Genomic DNA, 14,755 nt, shown 5'->3' with positions numbered 1-14,755 from the left:
ATTTTTAACAATCACGAAAGGCAAAGCAGACAGCTGTGAGCTGATAGTAATAGGCTGGAAAGCTCCATGCTTATTGGGCCTTAACCAGGATAATAATTCCAGCTCACAGCTGTTTGCTTTGTATTAGCTGGCTAGTAAAAATAGCGGGGACTCCATGATATTTTTTTTTCATTTATCTAACTTTTTGCTAAATACATGTACAGTAAACTATCCTCTATATTTGCTCATCTAAAATCTAAACATCTGCCACTTCTATTCTGCATTCTATTCCGGTACGGGGTAACACTGACGGCACATAGATCACACACTGTATGTCATCCAAGTGCACGTGTGCAGGACGTATTGATGTCCGTGCTGCTGAAAAAAAAAAGGATGTGTCCATGTGTAGATCACACAGACGTGGTAGGGCACACAGACATGTGCCCAGCCTCATAGATTATAATGGGCATGTGTGTGTACGTTTCTCTAGTACGTGTTCATACTGTCACCGCTGGAGACATGGGCATGTGAGGGGGGCCTTAAAGAGGAGATTTTGAGCCTCCAGTTCTTGACGTTAGTGAAGTCTCAGCAGTTGGACCCTCAATGATTAAATATTTCTCATCTCCTTTGTGATCGGCAAGAAATTATTTTGTTTTAATGTTCAACCCTTTAAATGACAAATTTAACTGAGCTGCCTTGAATGCTGTCGGCACCACTTAACTAGTTGACACCAAACGACTGTTTCATTTATCATTAATTCTCCATGAGACTAGATTCACACTTTGTATATTTGTTGCGTAATTTAGTGGATTTTCTGCACATATAATGGGCGGCATTTTACCGTACCAACAAAAAAATGGATTTGTTTTAACTTCATTTCATCCACGTGCTTTATATTGTTTGGTGCTAAATCCACACGGACATTTGCTTTTGTTGTATTTTTTGGGTGTAATAAAACATACACATAAAATGCATGAAAAAAGTGTGAAAAATAGTGGAAAAGTGTGGAAAAGGTTTTAGACGCGGAAACACTGCATTTTTCAAAAATTGGTTGTTAAATCCGCACCAAACGCACAATGTACAAATTTACCCTAAAAATCATATAAAACAATATTATCCAACTATTTCCTCTAATAATAAAAGTAATCTCTGCGACGGGTATCCAATTAATTACACATCCTCAGAATATCAATTTTTCTTCGGGGAGCTGACACTTCAAGCTATTAAGGTCTCAGGTTGTACAGAAGGGACTATTTGTCAAAAACCTTCAGGTTGAGCTAGATAGAAAAAATGATTTCGGCTGCTTTTTTTATCTGATGATGAATTTGCTTCTATGTTAATGTGACTTTTGTCCCACTTCTACAGATAGTAAAATCTAAAATAAATAAAGTAGTAACATTTCCCTTATTAGTCTACAAAAATGTGGGAGAAGTTCATTATAGATATCATAAACAATTAGAATGACTTAAATATTAAGAAATAAGTCTCTTCTCTAAGATGATATTCTATCCAAAGTGCTATAGATCTAACGGAGAGAAGTTATACAGAGGAATTATACATAATGACAATTTAGCGGGGCTATCTGTTTATTAAGCAATATTTTATCCACTCTCAATTTTACCTTTATTGTTTGCATTTTCACCAATATCAATAGTTTTTATGAGACCATAGTCACATGCATGTGTATGTTTTGCATCCGCAAAAAAAAAGAAAATTTTTTTTCATCCATGTGATCAATTGTTTCATATTTGTTTGCGGTCTGTGGGCTCGATTCATCAAAGGTTGCAACATTTTGCTTCACTACAAGGCTGCGCTAAAAATTTTGTGACTTATGGTGCGAGCTTTCAAACCTCGGCTCAACAAGTTCATGACAAGTGAAGGCATTCCTTACACCACACATCTTACTCCAGTCCCAGACTAGAGTAAGATTTGTGGCGAAGTGCACACAGAAGTGCACACTATATCTCAATTGGTCCTGATTCATCAAGAGGCGTGTACCTGTTAATTAATCAGGAGCGTCTGACTCCAGCAAGTCCCATCAAGGCCTGCGAAAACAACGCTGGTTTTGATGAATTGGGGCCCGTGTGTCTGTCTTTACCATGCTTCTAAAAAAGGAGGCCCAAGTGGAAATTAGATTCCCAAGCACATGGATGCCACTCGTTTCAAAATTTCATACTTTTAAGGTTGAAAGTTCACACAAGTCCTTTGTGTTCAACTTCTAACCTAACAAGGCAAAAAACCCTATGAGACTGATGCTAATTGCCCCATATTAAGGTAAAAAACCCTTTCCAACTCTACATACTGAAAACTTAATACTGGATCAACATCTCATCATAGAATTTGGTACTCCTAACCTGTCATATTACGGTACATTTGCCAAAAAAGGAATCATTGAACTTCTTTGTTAGAGAATCAACCATTTCAACATCATGTGGCACAGAATTCCACAAGTTCACTGCTCGTACAATAAAGAATCCTTTGTCTCACTGCTCTTACAGTAAAGAATCACCATCTGTGATGATGACTAAACTTTCTTTCCTCTAGACGTAGAGGAAGACCCTGGTCACCGTTGAAGGCTTAAGTATAAAAATATCATTACAAAGATATTTCTACTGTCCTGCCATATATTTGTACATTGTAATAAAAATCGCACTTAAGCCATAAGATCGCACCGAATCCATACTTGCGTGTTCTCCATTTTTTCATGCAATTATTCTAGTTCTGGATGTTACCTTTACCATTTATCTGCAGAAGTTAGCGGTAATTTGCAGCTTGGAAAATCTCCAACAGGGTCCCTAACTATTACAGGTAGTTTATCAGAATTATTTCATATGGGCCAAAGGGACCTTTTGGGTCCTCCAAAACTCCAGCTGCTGCGATCCCTGCACCTGCTATAGTTGCTCACCTAGACATGGGCAACCAATTTTGGATTGCATCCAGAGCATGCAGTGTTTTTAGGGAGTGTATCCTATCCAATCCATACGTCACTTGTCGATTTGTATCTATCTGTAGCTCTTAGGCTATGTGCACACGTTCAGGAATTCATGCAGAAAATTCCTGAGAAAATCCAGACATTTCTGGCAGATTTCCGCATGAAATCCACATGCGTTTTTTTGCGCGTTTTTTTGCACGTTTTTGACGCGGTTTTGACGTGGTTTTGACGCAGTTTTTGCACGTTTTTTCCCGGTCATTTCCCAATGCATTAAACAGTGGGAAAACCGCGAAAAAAACGCAAAATTAATGAGCAGGTTCATTATTTTTCCGCAATGCGTTTTTCATGCGGAAAAACGCACATCATGTGCACAGAAATTGCGGATTTCATTAAAAATGATAGGATGCTTAATGTATGCAGATTATTTGCGGTTTTATAGCGTTTTTATAGCGCAAAAACGCTAGAAAACCGCAAATAATCTGCAACGTGTGCACATAGCCTTACAATTCCCTACCAGTTGTCATAGTAACTTTTCATATAGCAGAACATTAAATGGATAGAACGGAGGACAAGAACAGGTGAATCTATAATTAGCAGAGGTGAAACAGTCACACTGACTCATCCATTACTTCACCCGACTGTAGGAGGCTGCACCTGTGAAAGGAGAAGGATTCTTCTTAAACAGTGAAAAGAAGGAAAAAGAAAACAGATCAATGCACTAATACCTGACAGTATATAAAGAAAAGGTTGTTCAGCACTATTATACTTTTTTTTTTACTATGGACCCAAAAATTAACAGGCAGATAACACGGTTGTTCCTACTTGCCTGGTCTTGCAGGTGCTGGCTCAGAGCAGTCATTGACCGCTCCTGCTGGCGATTTAGTTGCTCCACATCAACAGAGCAAATCTTCTCCTACTGGGCTGCTCTGCCTACGGGGCGTGACTGTCGACATCATGTCGACAGCAGGGAAGCAGCTGTGAATCAGCATGATGACATTATTCACCCACCGTCAACAGAGCAGAGTGGAGAAGCCACTTCTCTGCCACTCTGACATCAACGGAAGCTGCTGAATTGCCAACAGGAGCAGTTTGTGCCAGCAAACATTGGTGCTGGGCACATCAGGCAGGTACAGTAGTTACAAACTACCTGCCTGTTAGTGCTTAGGCACGTAGTAAAAAAAAAAAAATATAGTCCTGGATAACTGTTGTGAATTCTGTGGCAGAGCTCCCTCCTGTGGTCACAAGTGGTACTTCGGCTGATTCTCTCTGGGAGCTTTCGTTTGTGGAGGAAACTGGTACTGCTGCTTCTGAGTTTCCTCTCTCAGGTGATCTGGTGAGGTCGTTAGGTGCTTCTCTACTTAACCCCACCTAATGCTTTGATTCATGCTTCCTGTCAATGTTCCAGTGTTGGACTTGTGTTTCTCTGGATCATTCCTGTGGCCTGCTGCTCTGCACAGCTAAGTGCTTCTTTGCTATTTGTTGCTATTTTTTCTGTCCAGCTTGTCTATTTGTTTTGCTGGAAGCTCTGGGACGCAAAGGGTGTACCTCCGTGCCGTTAGTTCGGTACGGAGGGTCTTTTTGCCCCTTTGCGTGGTTTTCTTTAGGGTTTTGTGTAGACCGCAAAGTTATCTTTCCTATCCTCGTTCTGTCTAGAATATCGGGCCTCGCTTTGCTGAATCTATTTCATCCCTACGTTTTTCTTTTCATCTTACTCACAGTCATTATATGTGGGGGGCTGCCTTTTCCTTTGGGGTATTTCTCTGAGGCAAGGTAGGCTTATTTTTCTATCTTCAGGCTAGTTAGTTTTGGAGCAATCTGACCACCACAGATCGTTATCCACTGGAAGTATACACTGAACATTCACACTTAATGGCGTATTACCAGAATTTTGTGGAAAGCAGTCAAAATTATCTACTTTTAACTTAGGCAAAGTATATTGTCAAGCTAGTGGGTGGCATATATTACACTAATAAAGCCTACCACAATTCCAACAATGAGGCTGGAAAATAGCTGACTGCAAATACCCTTCCCGTTTATGATTCCTCTCTTGTATGATTATTACGGAAGCGCCAAGAGTGGTTATCCAGTATGGTACACTTCCCTATAATCCTGACTAGAGTTGATTGAATCAATTGGGTGCAAACCTAATATAAGTCTAAGTTTCTGAACTCTGCAGATCGGGAAAACTCAATCTGCGAATCAATTTGGGCAAAAACGGCCATCTCCAATTTACACTCAGTGTATGATTGCATCAGTCAGGCAAGGACTTCATCATAATACTGTTCTCCTGCATGGGATCACTCTTTCTTTCTCTTTTCTTGTTCCCTGCTGTTCAACTCTCTCTCTCCTTGACTTTGTGTTCCCTCCTGTTGAACTCTCCTTAGTTTCGTGTTCCCTGCTGCTGAACTCTCTCTGTCTTCCTGGTTTCATGTTCTTGCTGAATTCTCTCTTTCTGGTCTCATGTTCCCTCCTACTGATCTCTCTCCCAAATGTCATCTTCCCTGCTGCCAAACTCTCTGTCCTCAGTTTCATGTTCCCTGCTGCTGAATTATCTCTTCCCCAGTCTCAAATTTCCTGCTGCTGAACTCTCTCTCCCAGATCTTGTATTGCCGGTATCTGAACTCTCTCTCTCACCTGTCTTGTGTTCCTTGTATCTGAACTCTTTCTCTCACCAGTCTCCTATTCCCTGCTGCTGAACTCTCTCTCCCAGATCTTGTATTCCCTGTAACTGAACTCTCTCACCAGTCTCATGTTCCCTGTATCTGAACTCTCTCTCTCTCACCAGTCTCGTGTTTTCTGCTGCTGAACTCTCTCACAGGTCTTGTATTCCCTCCTGAACTCTCTTTCCCAGGTCTTGTATTCCCTGCTGATCTCTCTCTCACACCAGTCTCGTGTTCCTTTATCTGAACTCTCTCTCTCCAGTCTCGTGTTCCCTGCTCCTGAACTCTCTCCCAGGTCTTGTATTCCCTAGTGAACACTCTCTCACCAGTCTTGTGTTACCTGGTGCTGGACTCTCTCTTCCCAGTCTCCTGGTCCCTGCTGCTGAACTCTCTCTCCCAGGTCTTGTATTCCCTGCTGGACTCTCTCTCACCAGTCTCCTGTTCACTGCTGCTGAACTCTCTCTCCCCAGTCTCATGTTCCCTGCTGCTGAGCTCTCTCCCAGGTCTTGTATTCCCTTCTGAACTCTCTCTCACCAATCTCATGTTCCCTGCTGCTGAACTCTCCTCCCAGGTCTTGTATTCCCTGCTGAACTCTCTCTCACCAGTCTTCTGTTCACTGCTGCTGAACTCTCTCTCCCCAGTCTCATGTTCCCTGCTGCTGAGCTCTCTCCCAGGTCTTGTATTCCCTTCTGAACTCTCTCTCACCAATCTCATGTTCCCTGCTGCTGAACTCTCCTCCCAGGTCTTATATTCCCTGCTGAACTCTCTCTCATCAGTCTCCAGTTCACTGCTGCTGAACTCTCTCTCCCCAGTCTCATGTTCACTGCTGCTGAACTCTCTCTCCTCAGTCTGGTGTTCCCTGCTGCTGAGCTCTCTCTCAGGTCTTGTATTCCCTTCTGAACTCTCTCTCACCAATCTCATGTTCCCTGCTGCTGAACTCTCTCTCTCTCTCAGGTTTTGTACTCCCTGCTGAACGATCTCTCTCACCAGTTTCTTGTTCCCTTCTGCTGAACTCTCTCTTCCCAGTCGCATGTTTCCTGCTGCTGAGCTCTCTTTCCACAGTGTGGTGTTACCTGCTGCTGAACTCTCTTTCCTCAGTGTGGTGTTCCCTGCTGCTGAACTCTCTCCCAGATCTTGAATTCCCTGATGAATGATCTGTCTCACCAGTCTCTTGTTCCCTGCTGCTGAACTCTCTCTTCCCAGTCTCCTGTTTCCTGCTGCTGAGCACTCTTTCACCAGTCTCATGTTCACTGCTGCTGATCTCTCTCTCCTCAGTGTTGTGCTCCCTGCTGCTGAACTCTCTCCCAGGTCATGTATTCCCTGCTGAACTCTCCCTCTCACCAGTCTCGTGTTCACTGCTGCTGAACTCTCTCTCCCCAGTCTCATGTTCACTGCTGCTGAACTCTCTCTAACCAGTCTCATGTTCACTGCTGCTGAACTCTCTCTAACCAGTCTCATGTTCACTGCTGCTGAATGCTCTCTCCCCAGTCTCCTGTTCCCTTCTGCTGAGCTCTCTCTCCCCGGTCTATTATTCCCTCCTGAACTCTCTCGCCCCGTCTCCTGTTTCCTGCTGCTGAACTCTCTCTCCCAGGTCTTGTATTCCCTGCTGAACTCTCTCTCACCAGACTCGTGTTTCCTGCTGCTGAACTTTGTCCTCGGTTTTGGGTTTCTGCTGCTGAATTCTCCTACTAGTCTCATATTACCCACTGCTGAACACCTGCCAAGCAATATGCATTGCTGCTCAGATCACCCAGCGATGGCCAATTCTATGTAAAAACTGCAGCACACAGACAAAGGGGTCACATGCCGCTACAGAGCTACATAAATGCCGCTGAACCATAAGTATGCCTGTCTCTCTTACAACTCTCTTCCAAATTAGTCAGTCCTATTAATCACATAAAAATACAACATAGAGTACTAGGAAATGGCAGAATGCTAATCAAGTAATTGCAGGACAAATGGACTATTTGCAATTCACAGCAGATTTTTATTCCCTGCCAATTTTAATGTTGGGGAAAATTTTGCAGAATCTAAAAATGTCAAATTTGAAAAGATTTGATTATTCTGACGACTAGTAAACCCAAGAGATCCCCAGGAGAGGGATCACTTATTGCTGACCACTGACTGGAACATTAGGGCTTCAACAAGTTCTGCTTTGAACGGGCATGATACAGACAATTTCATCAGCTCATTCAGTAAAGGTTTGTGTATGTTAGCAAATTGGAATCTTTATGGTGTAATAAATCAGTATTAATAATGTAAATGGGCAGAATAGATGGGGCAGCTGGTATTTACCTGGCATCAATATTGAATACGTGAATGTGAGGACTGTAGCCCAGCCTTATTATGTAATTTGCATTCACAGTGTGTTGGTCGTTAGTATACCCGTTACCAAGCTTCAGCAGGGTAACTACTAATTACCGTAAATATTGGCTTCAGGGCTTGAGTAATAGCAATAATATGGTCCAGATTATCTTAATTCCACTTTCAGTGTATTCTGCAGGTGTAAAGCACAAGGTCACCCTTCCAATAATTTGCCACATGCAAATAAGTGTAGACCATACAGCAGGGACATTTTTGTATGCAGAAAGCAATTTATTATGTGTTTTGTGGCTTTATGCTGAATTTTGCTGGTTGCTAAATGACCTGTCGTCCTGTCCAAATGTGCCTGCAGTTGCCTGCGCAGTGACAAATTACTTGTATTTATTGCTCTTTATAATGAGCATTATTCTCCTCTGGGGGAGGGAGGGATCTCTTTAAATGTTTGCAACAAGTCACAAAGGTTTGATAGACATTGATGATATATGTCAAGTCAACAGCAAGAGAATTGCCTAAGGCACTATACAAAATTGCTGCAAATACAAAATACACATGCTGCAACCTATAAAATGCTCATAATAAACACCATAAGCATATATCAAACACACGGACAGTAAGTACATGCCCATCAGGAGCACAGACCTTATTCCCAAACAGGTTTATATAGCATACATTCAGGACAGAAAGGGTTTATCATTTCATTGAATGTTTTTCGGCTATGTAATAAATAAATTTAGCCTGTTAGAAAATACAACTCTCCACATACGCAACATAATTATTTTCCGGCCCAAATTCCAGTTTTGAGTGTAAAAAATGGTTTGAAAATCTCATCCTATGTATAAAACTTGTCATGTAGATGTTAGGGTTGGCGGAACGCACCGAATATATTTATTAGAAGTAATTGGTGCGTTCGCAACCTGGGATCCACAGTGCAGGAAAGAACCTGCTGCTAAGTAAGGCGGTGAAGTATATTAGTATAAACGAACTCTGTTACTTCACAGGGTCCATTAGCAAAGAGAACGCTGTGCCCTGTTTAGCTCACAGAGGAACACAGCTACTTAGTAGAGCCGACAGTGGTCTGCAGTCAAATGCAAACACGCCGCTCCTCTCCAGTGGAGCTGGAATTCTAATGGCTATTAGCCAGACCCGAATCCACACACATGAAACTCCTCGCCGAAGGGCCAGCATTCTAGGGGCTTATTTTGGCCGGGTCCATGAATGTACACACAAGAAACTCCTCGCCGGAGTTGCCAGCATTCTAGGGGCTTATTTCAGCCGGGTCCCTGAATGTACACACAAGAAACTCCTCGCCGGAGTTGCCAGCATTCTAGGGGCTTATTTCAGCCGGGTCCCTGACTGCACACACACGACCACACTGGCGCTGAGCACATACATAGTTTACACTAGCGCATGGCCGTGCGGACCTGCGAACGTTTTATAGTTGCAGCTCTGCAGGACCTTCCTGGAGGACCAATGGGAGCTGCTACAGGGCCTGAGCATGTGACCCTCGACCTTCAATGAGAGGTCCTCCCGTGGGCATGCTCAGTGTGTGCAAAGCAGGACTTAGTCCCAGAAAAGCCTGCTTGCTGCAGACCAGTAAAGGGTACAATAGCAGGGCCTGAAAAGGCAACAGTAACCCTTTGCACAATACCAGACTAAGTGAGACGCTGGGACCAATGTCTCCGCTGAGCAGGCTCCACTGCGGCTGATGCAGAATGGGAGACCGCAGCGGACATGGTTTGAGATTCCCACTGTGCAGCGACAGGAACTCGACTCCTAACAGTAGATTTATGGAAATCACCTATGGTACAAACAACCATATGGTATGAACATGTACCCCAAAATGATCAAACGATGTGATGGTTCCTTGGCAAGATGTCATATTTTGACCCCAATTCATTAGTTTGGAAGGAGAGGAAGTGAAAATGGTTTTAAAAAAAAACAAAAGCTAAGAAAAGAGTAACACAAGTCCCCAATAATAGTGCCATAATGGTCCCAACTAATAGCTCTATACAGTGCCTAAATACTAAAACTATAGAGTACCAGATTGAAATAATTGTGTTTCAAGAATTACTGCCTAGGTACTCTAAACTATTCAGATTGCAGTACCGCATAATATACTAATGATAATACTATAGAGATGAATACCACAGACAGCACAATAAACACCATATTCCTCAATTTGTGAGCAGCACAGCCAGAGCTATAAGGAGCAGCATAGTAGCAATAAACTTGGCACTCAGAACTGTGTAAACATATAACAGATTTATTGGCAGTCCACAAATTAACGTTTTGGTCTATTTGGACCTTCATCAGAACCGATTGCCGTATGAAAACTGCTGATCATCAGAGAGAAGCGCTATGTAAGGGCATGATCCAAGTCACTGCAGAGTGGCGCCTTGCAGCTATTTGGATCGCGCCCCTACATGGCGCTGTTCTCTCTAACGATCTGCAGTTCCCATATGGCAATCAGTTCTGATGAAGGTCGAAACGTTAATTTGTGGATTTCCAATAAATCTGTTACATATACAGATCTGAGTGCCCAGTTTATTGCTACTATTGGATCATGAGTTGGAACCCTACTTGGGCACCAGAGCCGCTCACGAGGAGTGCCATATATCTCTTTTCTACACATAGGGAGCGACATAGTCCACAGATGCTGAAGGAATCCATTTGATGCAACACACATAAAATTATGTAAAGGCAGCGCTCTTCAAGGATATAGAAAAATACAAAAATACCTTCATTGTTTCATTCATCGAAATTCCAGCAACAACATTTCGAACAGTCCAGTCTTTATCAAGCATAAATAATGCTATTGAAGCATTGAATTTACTTTTCGCACCAACAAAGATCAAAATGTCTTGCTGAGTAAAGCGGTCCTCATCGCTAACTTGGATTTTATTAATTGTAGCAGGGATTTATTGTTTGCTGAAGAAAACAGCTGGTCTTATACTCAAACTCCATAAAATATCATTCTTAAAGCACCACTATGGCTTTTTTTTATATTTTGGCATCACTATTATCTGTTCTCCGTCCCTAGTAATATATTTGCCAGCTGCCGTCTTCTGCTTTTCCCGTTACCGCTTCGGGCCCATTCCACCATTTTTGTCAGAGCTAAAAATCACTTTTCCTCATTCTCGCTCTCATAGATTTACATTGAGAAGTGACTTCTGGTCTACCAGCAGGCACCGGAGAGATCTGGCAGGTCACAACCAGCAGAAGATGACCAGTGCGATGCCAAGAACAGATGAAGATAATCCATATTTCATCCATAGAAATAGAGTACATTCCATGTGATAAAAAAACTGGACATCCTGGAAAAAATGGAAATGCCTATGTGTTTTGAACTGGTATATCATGAATGGTTCCTACTCATGGCAAGAACTACTTACTTCAACTGGCCTAGTGCTTATCCCTCTCAATCCAAGGACTTTTTAATGAAATCCAAGACTCACCTCATTATAGTCAGTGGCAGGAGGCATTTGTTGTATGTTTTATTAAAAGATAAATCCAACACTGCCATCACTTTTACTGTTCAGCTCCTATTAAGAAGCAGGAAAACGAAAAATGTGAGTCTAGATGTGACTATTCATTCAATCACATGCTATATCAAATCAGTAAGGGACCTCTCTAGGCTAAGCACATGCCATTTTCATACACACTTTGATCCGAATCTGAAGAATAGACAAATATTGTCAAAACCAGATCTGTTGCGTAACTGATGCAAACAGAAGACAGGGGACCCCACTTACTCTTATGGGGTCTTGTTTTGGTTTAGTTGTGTGTTCATTTTTAGAGCAGAAAAAAATGTTCTGCATGCCGCCCTTTTCCTTCCATTCTAAAAATTCACACATAACCAAACCAAAACAAGATCCCATAATAATAATAAGAACTCAGACGGACGGCATAATAATTGAGTCCCTCTGCTTCCATTTGCATCAGTTATGCAAAGGATCTGTTGAAATGAATCTATTTGTCCGTTCCTCCAAACAGAGACAAATGGTAAGTCAAAATGGACGTGTGAATGTAGCCTTAGTAAGGCTGCTGACTGACGCGGGAGATAAAACCCATAAGTTTCTGCTGGAGCCTAATCCAAAAACATCAGGAGGGTACAATACCCTGGTAGCCTATTTTCCTACTGCAACTTTGCATCTGGAAGTCCAATTTAGGAAAGTCATCAAGATCCCAAAAGCCAAAATAGAACCTGTCAGCACATTTTTGTAATGTAAAGAAAAGACATGGCTATAATGGCGCTATAATACTAAATAAATTGATACCTCAGGTGAAGAAATCTGCTTTGCTTTTCCTTTTTAACCATCATTTAAAGTTTTCTGATAATTGGATTTTGGTGCACAGGAGATGGATACACACCTTATTTTTTTAGTAGTGTTGTACAAACTTTTTTCATTCATTCTTTATATGTGGTCTATGGATTGGTATTTTTTACTGTATGGGAGTAATCACTACATGAGCACTGGCACTTTATATCGCTTGCTGCTATTCTTCGGTTTTCCCCATCCATTATACTTATTTTTTGGACCATATGCTTTACACCTGTGTTTACCAACCATCCACTTTGTCTTTTTATGTTATGTGTTATATTTTGTCTTGTGGATGTTATTTCCTTAACAAACTTTTTGATATATTTTATATGGGATTATTGTTGCTCCTTTTTTTTTCTTCTGTGTGTTTCCAAAAATGACCAGTATATTGCCTCTGCTCATATCATATCTACCAAACTAAACAAGTAGAATTTTCTGATCGAGAAGCAATGTGTGAATGTACAGTATGACAATATGTTTTTTTTCTGAAACTCTAAATGTTATTTTACCTTCGTTTGTCATGGCTGGAATAAGATGAAAATTGGAAAATCAAAATTCTGCTCAAGAACAAGCCTTTGGTACATTACTAGAAAATGAATTAATCATGATTAATGTTATTACAATGAGCACCAAATGAATCCGTAATGACTGGGCACCTGTTTTAAAATGTGTTCATTTTTCTAAGTCTTTCAAGTTGCTAATGACATTTATGTCTTGATTCCAAATGGAATAGACACACACCGAAGACGCCCACAATCCAAAGTCAATAAGAAACTCTATATAAGGAAATCCCGAGATCAGAACTAGTGCAGCGTACCATGAAACCTATAGGGTCATGTTCGGAAAACACAAAGGAACTTTTGTGAAATAATCTTACTTATATTTATCAAAATACCACAATAATGAAGCAAATACGGTATACAAATTATCTGATATATTTATCCATGACGTATAGATGAAGTAGCCGCCATCTAAGGAGGCACCATCCTGGACAATTTGAGTAGCAGTCTATTCATTCAATATGAATGGAAACATCTGTGCTATTGATGTATTATGGCAGCCATCATGTTTGAGGCGTCTGCATCTACATTACCACATGTTGACAATATAATAATAATTCTAAAATAAAATTGGACCTTGGCTAAATAATCAACAAATTGCCACGACAGATGAGCATAGATGAGCAAAGTTTATGTCTAATTAGACTGCAAAATCTGTGAATTTTGGAAGGGCATGACTATGTGCCTCCCAAAGACAGACCCCAGATGCATGGCAACTGATGGCGCTGCGATCCGAGAAGTGCCCAGGGAGGCATGACCAGGTGCTACACCAGGACTGACCTCGGTCATGCGGCAGCTGGACCCTCAATGAGATATGAAGGTGCTAGCAGACACGACTGCTATAAAGGAAGGCATAGGACCCAGTTCATACATAACAGACAGAAATGGCTTCAGGAAGAACTGGGTCTCTGGCAAGGGGATAGGGATCAGACAGATAGGGAACCACAGATGCGGATGAGAACCTCAGTGACGGACAGATGGGGAACCTCAGATGCGGAGGGACCGGGAACCGCAGATGCAGACAGACAGGGAACCTCAGATGCGGACAGACAGGGAACCTCAGATGCGGACAGACAGGGAACCTCAGATGCGGACAGACAGGGAACCTCAGATGCGGACAGACAGGGAACCTCAGTGGCGGACAGACAGGGAACCTCAGATGCGGACAGACAGGGAACCTCAGATGCGGACAGACAGGGAACCTCAGATGCGGACAGACAGGGAACCTCAGTGGCGGACAGACAGGGAACATCAGTGGCGACAGACAGGGAACCTCAGATGTGGACAGACAGGGAACCTCAGATGCGGACAGACAGGGAACCTCAGATGCGGACAGACAGGGAACCTCAGTGGTGACAGACAGGGAACTTCAGATGCGGACAGACAGGGAACCTCAGATGCGGACAGACAGGGAACCTCAGTGGTGGACAGACAGGGAACTGCAGATGCGGACAGACAGGGAACCTCATATGCGGACGGGAACCTCAGTGGCGGACAGACAGGGAACCTCAGATGCGGACAGACAGGGAACCTCAGATGCGGACAGACAGGGAACCTCAGATGCGGACAGACTGGGAACCGCAGATGCAGACAGACAGGGAACCGCAGAGGCGGACAATCAAGACAGGACTTTGTTCACCAAGAATAGACAGGGTCAGGTTCATACAGGACACATACAAGGATAGGTACGGACAAGACAGACTGGGATGAGTGGGATGAGTTCAAATAGAGTACTTACAATGAAGTAGCAAGTGTACTCACTTAGCAATAATGTTGCACAGTGACAACAGATTAGAGATAAGCACTCTTTAAGACACTACATATTTCAGAGATGGGAACAGGTTCAGATACTGCAGGCTTTAGGGATAGGTACTGGTTCAGACACAGCAGGTTTTGGGAAAGATCCAGACTTGAATAGAAACAGGTTCAGGGATTGGTCCTAATTCAGACAAAGACAGACACAGGTACAGGTTCAGGATT

The 14,755-nt window shown here is 42.4% G+C and overlaps 1 protein-coding gene across 1 annotated transcript in view; it reads right to left on the bottom strand.

The window, feature by feature from the left end:
* The window catches only part of ADARB2 (adenosine deaminase RNA specific B2 (inactive)), an 808,988-nt gene that overhangs the window by 509,056 nt on the left and 285,177 nt on the right, over positions 1-14,755 (bottom strand). The gene's annotated exons all lie outside the window — the stretch shown is intronic.

The sequence above is a fragment of the Ranitomeya imitator genome, chromosome 6 (assembly GCF_032444005.1).
Source record: "Ranitomeya imitator isolate aRanImi1 chromosome 6, aRanImi1.pri, whole genome shotgun sequence".
NCBI classification, from domain to species: Eukaryota; Metazoa; Chordata; class Amphibia; order Anura; family Dendrobatidae; genus Ranitomeya; species Ranitomeya imitator.
This window is presented reverse-complemented; position numbering and strand designations above follow the sequence as displayed.